The sequence below is a fragment of the Moschus berezovskii genome, chromosome 12 (genome assembly GCF_049115385.1).
Source record: "Moschus berezovskii isolate FMDL1 chromosome 12, NW_MosBer_1.0, whole genome shotgun sequence".
Classification (NCBI taxonomy): domain Eukaryota; kingdom Metazoa; phylum Chordata; class Mammalia; order Artiodactyla; family Moschidae; genus Moschus; species Moschus berezovskii.
Window position 1 is genome coordinate 81176883 of NC_142471.1, and position 8578 is coordinate 81185460.

Here is an 8578-nt window from a genome sequence, read left to right on the forward strand (position 1 = left end):
TAGGGCAGGAGATTTAGGGCACATTTGAAATATATGTCCCGACTCTGCTGTTTTGTTAGTTAGAATATAAATATTTTATCTGAATTTCACTGATGGCAATCAAGCATGAACACAGAGCCAGCATTTGAGGATTTGTCATGTCTGAATTTCTCCAGAGTGCACAACTAGGCCAGCAAATGGTAGTTGGAGTGAGATTGATTCCAGCTCAGTTTAACAGTGGATCCTGTAGCCATCGGAGATCTCTGGAAATGTAGCAGAGACTCAGTGGTGGACACGTTTAGTTGAATCTCGTGTCTAGACATCCTTTCTCCAGGCCCAGCATCATTCTATTAGCTCACACCCTTGTCATCTCTTTCCTGGGCCATGCAGCTGCCACAATTAGACTTCACCACTTGAGAGTCCCTTGTACTGCAAGAAGATCCAAACAGTCCATTCTAAAGGAGATCAATCCTGGGTGTTCATTGGAAGGACTGATGCTAAAGCTGAAACTCCAATACTTTGGCCACCTCATGCGACGAGTTGACTCACTGGAAAAGACTCTGATGCTGGGAAAGGTTGCGGGCGGGAGGAGAAGGGGACGACAGAGAGATGGCTGGATGGCATCACCAACTCTGTGGACATGAGTTTGAGTGAACTCCGGGAGTTGGTGATGGACAAGGAGGCCTGGCGTGCTGTGATTCATGGGGTCGCGGAGAGTCGGACACGACTGAGCGACTGAACTGAACTGAACTGAACTAGCCTCTTCCCTATGCTCGTTCCGTTCCGTCGCTCAGTCGTGTCTGACTCTTTGCGACCCCGTGGACTGTAGCCTACCAGGCTTCTCCGTCCATGGGATTCTCCAGGCAAGAATACTGGAGTGGGTTACCGTTTCCTTCTCCAGGGGATCTTCCCGACCCAGGGATCGAACCCGGGTCTCCCGCATTGGAGACAGACGCTTTAACCTCTGAGCCACCAGGGAAGCCCTTCCCTATGCTACTATACTCTATTTTGCCTCCAGAGTGGCTGTTTTGTAACACAACCGATCATGTCATTTCTCTGTTTAAACTCTTAGGAAATATACTCAGCAATTTTTCAAGTCTCGAAGCATATAGTCCATGAATGCTCAGTCACGTCTGACTCTTCGTGTCCCCGTGAACTGTAGCCCACCAGGCTCCTCTATCCAAGAATACCGGAGTGGGTTGCCATTTCCTACTTCAAGGGGATCTTTTGACCCAGGGATCAAACCCACATCTCTTGCATCTCCTGCATTGGCAGGCAGTTTCTTTACCACTGCACCACCCAGGAAAGCCCAAGTGTATCGTAATAAAGTCTTTTTTCATGATCCAGTCAGAATCAACCCATCCTCATCTCATTTGCCATGGGTACCTCATGTACATTCATTACCATACTTATCACCCCATGTAAATCATGTATTTATTTACTTGTCTTCCCCATGAGACTGAGGGCAGTTACTATGTTTTCATCATATTTCCTCAGTGCTTGGCACGTTCTAGGCACTCAAATAAGCCCTGCTGCTGCTGCTGCTGCTAAGTCACTTCAGTCGTGTCCGACTCTGTGTGACCCCATAGCCTGAAGCCCACCAGGCTCCCCCGTCCCTGGGATTCTCCAGGTAAGAACACTGGAGTGGGTTGCCATTTCCTTCTCCAATGTGTGAAAGTGAAAAGGGAAAGTGAAGTCGCTCAGTCGTGTCCGACCCTTAACGACCCCACGGACTGCAGCCTACCAGGCTCCTCCATCCATGGGATTTTCTAGGCAAGAGTACTGGAGTGGCTTGCCATTGCCTTCTCCGAAATAAGCCCTGGGAGCCATTATATTCCGAGTATAGGAAGACAGTAAGCACTCAACAACTTTGAGTGAATGAAGTAAGATGGCATTCGTTCAGCCCTTATTTCTTGACCAGAGATCTAGCTGATCTCTAACCTTTAGACTCTCAGTGGTCCTTGAGTGGGGAAGCATTTCCCCCCATTTCTGTGTTTTAGGGACAGGAAGATGAGTAATACAGTGAATGATACAGTCGGGAAATATTTATTCCTCTACCCTAAGCTGTCTTTCAGCCTTCAGATTCCATAAAAGAAACAAGATGACATACAGCTTATTCTAATTTGTGGTAGCATTGTTTATTTGTTTCCTTTTTAAGGAGGAGGTGGAATTGGATTGTTTGTTTGGTTTCTTCTTCAATAAGCAGCATCTTAATATAACTAGTCTGGACATCTGTCCCATTTTCAAAAATTACAAGTTTCGATCATTGCTATATTGTACAGATCCCAATCTGTCTGCTCTGCATATATTTGCATTTATAAAAGCAGAAGCAGGCTAAGAGTCTTTCTAATGCAATCCCCTAAATGCATGAAGTATTAGATTGCTTTTCCCCATTGGTTCATGCATTGCTAAGGGCTTAAAAGGATCATTGATTTGAATTATTTAATGTGTAAAGCAGGTTGAGTTTCTTTTTTTTTTTTTAAGAACCTTAAGGGGCATTGCCTTAGTTTTTTTATGTTAAATCTCATTTTTCTTTGAAAATAAGAAGTTAAAGCTGTATTCACATAAGGTTCCAAAGTGCCAAATCTTCACTGTGTTTTTAAACCATCTAGGAAATCTTTGATTCTAGTGAAACGTTGCTGCTGAAGATTGAGCAGAAATTGCTAGGCTGAAAATATAGTTATAACTACATTTTATTCTAATGTTGTATGATTTTTCCTTTTTTGAAGTTGATGCAGATAAAAGAGAGATCATTTCTCTAATAAAAAACCATCCTGGATCTTTATTGTTGTTTTTGAAATTTAAGCTGGTTTTGACTTAAATTCTGTAACCACAGTCCTAGAGTTTAAATGTTGAACATTTTTACTGTGTAATTTAAGTTTTAGTTCCTACTGTTTTTTGACGCTTTGCTCTTTCCCTGTGGAAAGGCAGTTGTGCCGTGTCGGCACAATTTGTGATGGAAACATCTGGGTGAATGGATTTATTTCAGTTTGTGCTCTGTTCAGAAAGCTTGCCCAAAATAGGCTTGTTTGTGATGTCTAGTGTGGCTTCCTAAAACAAAGCAAAAAGTCTTATTTAATCCATTTGTCAGGACAATGCATAAATTAAAAAAATGGAAGCCTCATTCACATGTGGCAGTCACGTGATGTAAAAAGTTTAGGTAATAATTGATAGGGTGACCAGATAATTTATTATCTCAACCCAGATGCTTTTGAAAGTGACATAGGATTCCTAATAATAATTGAGACATTACTGATCTACAACTGGTCTAAACTGAGGTTATCTAGGACAACCAGATGCCATTATCACCCTAACTACTTGCCACGGCTATTAAAAGTCTCATTTACCATGGTGTATAGCAAGTTCTTCCGGGAATTCTGGTAAGTCACATGTAGCTCTGTGTCAAGGAGCACAATGGAAGGTTCTAATATATCAGTCAGTACAACACTTTCCTGAATGTGTAGGAGGTAAAAGACATATTAGGGCAGAAGACACAGCAACTGGGACTTGACAAAAGCTTTAACATTGCCTAACGATAAACCTGCCATAGCTGATAGTAAATTGTTACCATATTACATGCCTAAAGATCTTTCTTAATAAATCAAGTATATTTAGCATTTGTAGGAGGGCACAGAAATGGAAAGCCTACAGGGAAAAGTTGAGATTTGGGTTACCTGTGCCTTTGATTCCAGAATCAGAAATGTTAGCCAAGGATGTCAGCAAATGAAACACATTTTCTTAGTTTTATGTCATGAGATGCAGCTACTGTCCTATTTTCTCTTGCAGTCTTCCTTCTGAATTAATATCTCTTAAAAATAGCTGCAGAAGAATAGTATACGCTGCTTGCCACAATTTCTTTTTTCCTGAAGATCCCTTCAAGGTCTTTCAATAATTCAGTTTAACTTAGCAAAGATTAGAAGACCTACTGTGTGTGTGAGGCATCATGTAAGGTGCCTCTGAGATACAAAGAGGAGGGTGAGCCTCTGTCCTCAAGGCATTTTCTATAATACAAGAAAATAAAGTGAGTGCATAACAACACAATAATACTACAGAGGCAAGTGCCGTTAAAAAGATACTTATCCCTTCAGCCGTGTCTGACTCTTTGTGACCCTCCGGACTACAGCCCCTCAGGCTCCTTTGTCCATGGGATTCTTCAGGCAAGAATACTGGAGTGGGTTGCCATTTCCTTCTCCAGGGGATCTTCCCAGGGATCAAACTAGCATCTCGTATGTCTTCTGCATTGGCAGGTGGCTTCTTTACCACTAGCACCACCCCAGGAAGCCCAGAAACATATATAGATTACATCATACACCTGACAGTGTGTATTTGTTGATAGCTGGTGAGAAGTTGCTGTGTTGCGCAGGAATCCCAGTCTGGCACTCCATGATGACCTAGAGAGATGGGATGTGGAGAAGGAAGGGGATGTATGTATAATTAAGGCTGATTTGCATTGTTGTTTGGCAGAAACCAATACAACATTGTAAAAAAATTTTAATATATTTAAATTTAAAAATTGAAAAATATATATATACATCACAACAGAGTGGTGGGTATAAGCATATTTATAACACAAGTCTATAGTTTCCTGCATGTTTGAAATGTCATTTAAAAGTTTTTTTTTTTAATGTATATAGCATTGTATATAGTACTGGGGGAATTAATTTAGAGAACTGGGCAATTATATCTGGTTATAAGGATCTGTGTTGCCTTTATCTACCCTTTTCTGCAACATTCTATTCCCTTTAGCTGTAACTTAGCTTCCCTAAAAATTCTCCCATGAAAAGAGTCTTCTTTCTCCCACACCTATCCAATGGTAGACAGCACAACACACATTCTTTCAGACGCCCAGAACGTGCCTTGTCCTTTGCCTCTGACTGTCTTTGATGAGAAGTTCACTCTCTCTCGACCTTGTCCCTCTCACATACACTGCGTGTTGGCATCTGCCTCCAAGGCTTCTCCTCTTCTCACCCCATCCTTTGCCAAGGCAAGCTGGTATATGCCCACCACTCACTGTCCCCATAGCACGGCTCCAGTCCAAGTCTCACGCAGCTCTTAGACTGGATTCCGCAGTGGGTTCCCGTCTCTCCCGCGCAGGTCTCTCCACTGAGCACCTGGCAGAGGCGAGAGTGAGGGTTAAGCAAGCATGGAAGGCTGGAGGACGACGAGACTCCACTGTGCTGGTTTGAGAAGCGTCTGATACTCAGGAGTTGGCAGGTGGCTTGGTCTCAAAGGAGAGATGGAGGCTGAGGAGCTGAGTTTCTTCAGTGTATGACAGATGCTCAAAACCATGGGGGTAGGACCAGTCATCCTTCTAAGGAGAGTGCAGATGGAGAAGCTAAATGACTCCTGAGTCTTTAGTCATCCCAAATCAGGCCAGTGTGGTAGGAGGAAGCCTGGGGAGACTGAAGAGGAGGCTGGCCGGTGCTGCTGAAGGAACTAGTCAGATCAGGACCAGTGATCACTGAACCTGGAGCCCCTGAGTTTGCTGGTGATCTTGAAAAGAGTAGGTTCAGAGGCCATTCAAAATTATTTGTAAGACTTAGTGGGTGTGTGCATTCCTCCAGACCAAGGGACCAGAAAAACAACCAGTAGTTCCTGCAGGCCCTGCTCCCAGCAGCCCTCTAAGATAAGTACCATGTGCCCATCTTATGGATGACAACATTGAGGCAGAGAGAAATTAAGTAGCTTGCCTGTTATACCAGTTGATTAGTGCAGAACAAAGATTCAGGCACTATGACCCCAGAGCCCCTGCTCTTAGTTACTAGGCTGATACTCATAGAAGATTGTGAGAAAGAGAGAGAGAAGGGAAGGGAAGGGAAAGGAAGGAGGCAGGGGAGGGGGAAGGATGGAGCGGGACGGGAGATGGAGAGAGGGAGCACCTCTGGACTAGAGAATTAGTTGTTTACACAGAAATAAAAATTAAAGCTGTAACAGTAAATGAGGTCAGTGAGGTGAGTGAAATTAAGTATATGGAAGAGAGAGACACACACCAGTAACAGGGGCAGGAACGGTGAGCTGATCACTGGCTGGGGCTTGCTGCTGCTGCTGCTAAGTCACTTCAGTCGTGTCCGACTCTGTGTGACCCCATAGATGGCAGCCGACCAGGCTCCGCCGTCCCCGGGACTCTCCAGGCAGGAACACTGGAGTGGGTTGCCATTTCCTTCTCCAATGCATGAAAGTGAAAAGTGAAAGTGAAGTCGCTCAGTCGTGTCCGACTAGTAGCGACCCCATGGACTGCAGCCCACCAGGCTCCTCTGTCCATGCGATTTTCTAGGCAAGAGTACTGGAGTGGCTTGCCATTGCCTTCTCCGGGCTGGGGCTTAGACCCTTGAAAATATCTACCGATGGAGTCAGGTTTCTGAGACTCTGAAAAACTCCCATCCCCCTGTGATGAGCATAAGAACTTCATATCCGCCCCGCGATGTTATTTATAATGCTCTGTGTTAGTTGCTCAGCCCTGTCTGACTCTTTGCGACTCCATGGACTGCAGCCTGCCAGGCTCCTCTGTTTATGGAATTCTCCAGGCAAGAATACTGGAGCGTGTTGCCATTTCCTTTTCCAGGGGATCCTCCCAACCCAGGGATTGAACCCAGGTCTCCCACATTGCAGGCAGATTCTTTACCGTCTGAGCCAGCAAATCCCATTAAATGTGGGGAATGAAATCAAAGCAACAGGACAAAATGCCACTTTGTTTTCGAACTCAACTCTTGCTTCCAGACTCTGAAGCGTGTCTGTACACAGGCTGAGAGCACACACACACACACACACACACACACACACACACACACTTGAGCATCCCTGACTTGGCAGGTGGGAGGAGACAGTTGAACAGAATGAGCCCTTTGACAGAGGATCAGTCAGAGGCCAAGGCAGGAGAATGGGACAAGGACTCTGTAGTGAAGCTCAGGGAGGGGGTGAGACGTCTCATCTAAGAAGAGGGGGGCAGTCCTGGCGGAGCTGCGGAAACGGGGTTCCTTCCGGGACTGCTGAGACCTGTTCACCTTTGTAAAAACACTAGAGCACCTTGCAATAGTGTGTTTACGAGCAGACACTTGGTGGGAAAACATGTTTTCAGTCCTATTATGGATAATAGAACAACAAACCGAACTCTGCCTTCCCCAACTCATTTTCTTGCTTTCTTGAGAGAGCTGATTATTAGAATTGGGGGAACCTTGAAAAAGGAAGAAAAACAGCTCCACTCAAGCTGGGCTCACTTTCAGCTGTCCGCAGAAAAATACAGTCCCCGACCAGTCCCACACATACCAGAGCTCTCAGGCTTGGCCAGTAATTGTTTTCCAACTTCTCTCTGTTACCTCTACAATCCAAACATTTTCCCATCCATTCTTTTCTGCTGTGCCAGCACTGATCAAGCTAAGTGCGAGTCTGCACCATCAAGATGCCACGATTACTCACTGTGCAACTGGCCATGCAGATGGGGACAGCACAGCTCCTGGATGAGGCTGTGGGTTTTTGGTTTCTTTTTTTTTGTAGAAGTTCTCTATATATTTGGGATGCTAGCCCCTTGTCAAACATATGGTTTGCGATTGTTTTTTCCATTCTGTAGGTTTCTTTTCTTATTTCAAACAAATTTTTATTGAATTAATTTACCAGGTAACATTGTGTAGTGTTAGTCGCTCAGTCATGTCCAAATCTTTGTGATCCCATGGACTATAGCCCCCCAGACTCCCTCCTCTGTCCATGGAATTCTCTAGGCAAGAATACTGGAGTGGGTTGCCGTTCCCTTCTCCAGGGGATCTTCCTAACCCAGGGATCAAGCCTGGGTCTCCTGCGTTGCAGGCAGACTCTTATCGTCTGAGCCACCAGGGATGCCTAATATTGTGTATGCTGAAGGTATACCATGTGCTAACTTGATATATTTCTGTGTTGTAATGTGATGCTGAGTGATATTTATCACATTGCATAATTACAGCACATTATTGTCTGCTTCCGTTATACTGTGCATTAGATCTCTATGGTTTATTTGCTACTTGTTGTTATAAGTTTGTACCTTTAAATACCGTAAATCTTATCCACTTCCCATCTCCCTAGTAGCCAGCATTTTACTCTATATTTTTTTTACAGGTTTGACTTTTTTAGATTCCATGTATGTGATATCATACAGCATTTGTCTTTTGATTTCTCTTACTTAGCGTAATATACTCAAGGTCTGTCCACGTTGTCACAACTGGCAGGATATCCTCCTCTCTCATGACTAAACCGTTATGTGTGTGTACCGCATGTGTTTTTTCCATGCATCTGTAGATGGGCATTTGAGCTGTTTCCATTTTTGGCCAAGGTGAATATGCACTCCCATATTTGCTGAAGCGTTATTCACAGGCTGTGCTTTTGAAGGGATGCGATAGCAGCCACATTCAGTCAACCTTGCCTTGAACTAATGGGAAAAAAAGAGGCAGCTGACCTTCCACTGAAAGGAATAGCAACACTTTAAGAAATCCTTTTTCCTTTTTTTTCTGTGTCAGTTTCCTACCTTGCCCTAATTTCATAGATGAAACCACATGTGTAGAACTGACTTTGCAATTTAGCTCTGAGGTCCAGAAATGGCACATGGGAGCTCCATGTCTTCTCAGATACTTATTTC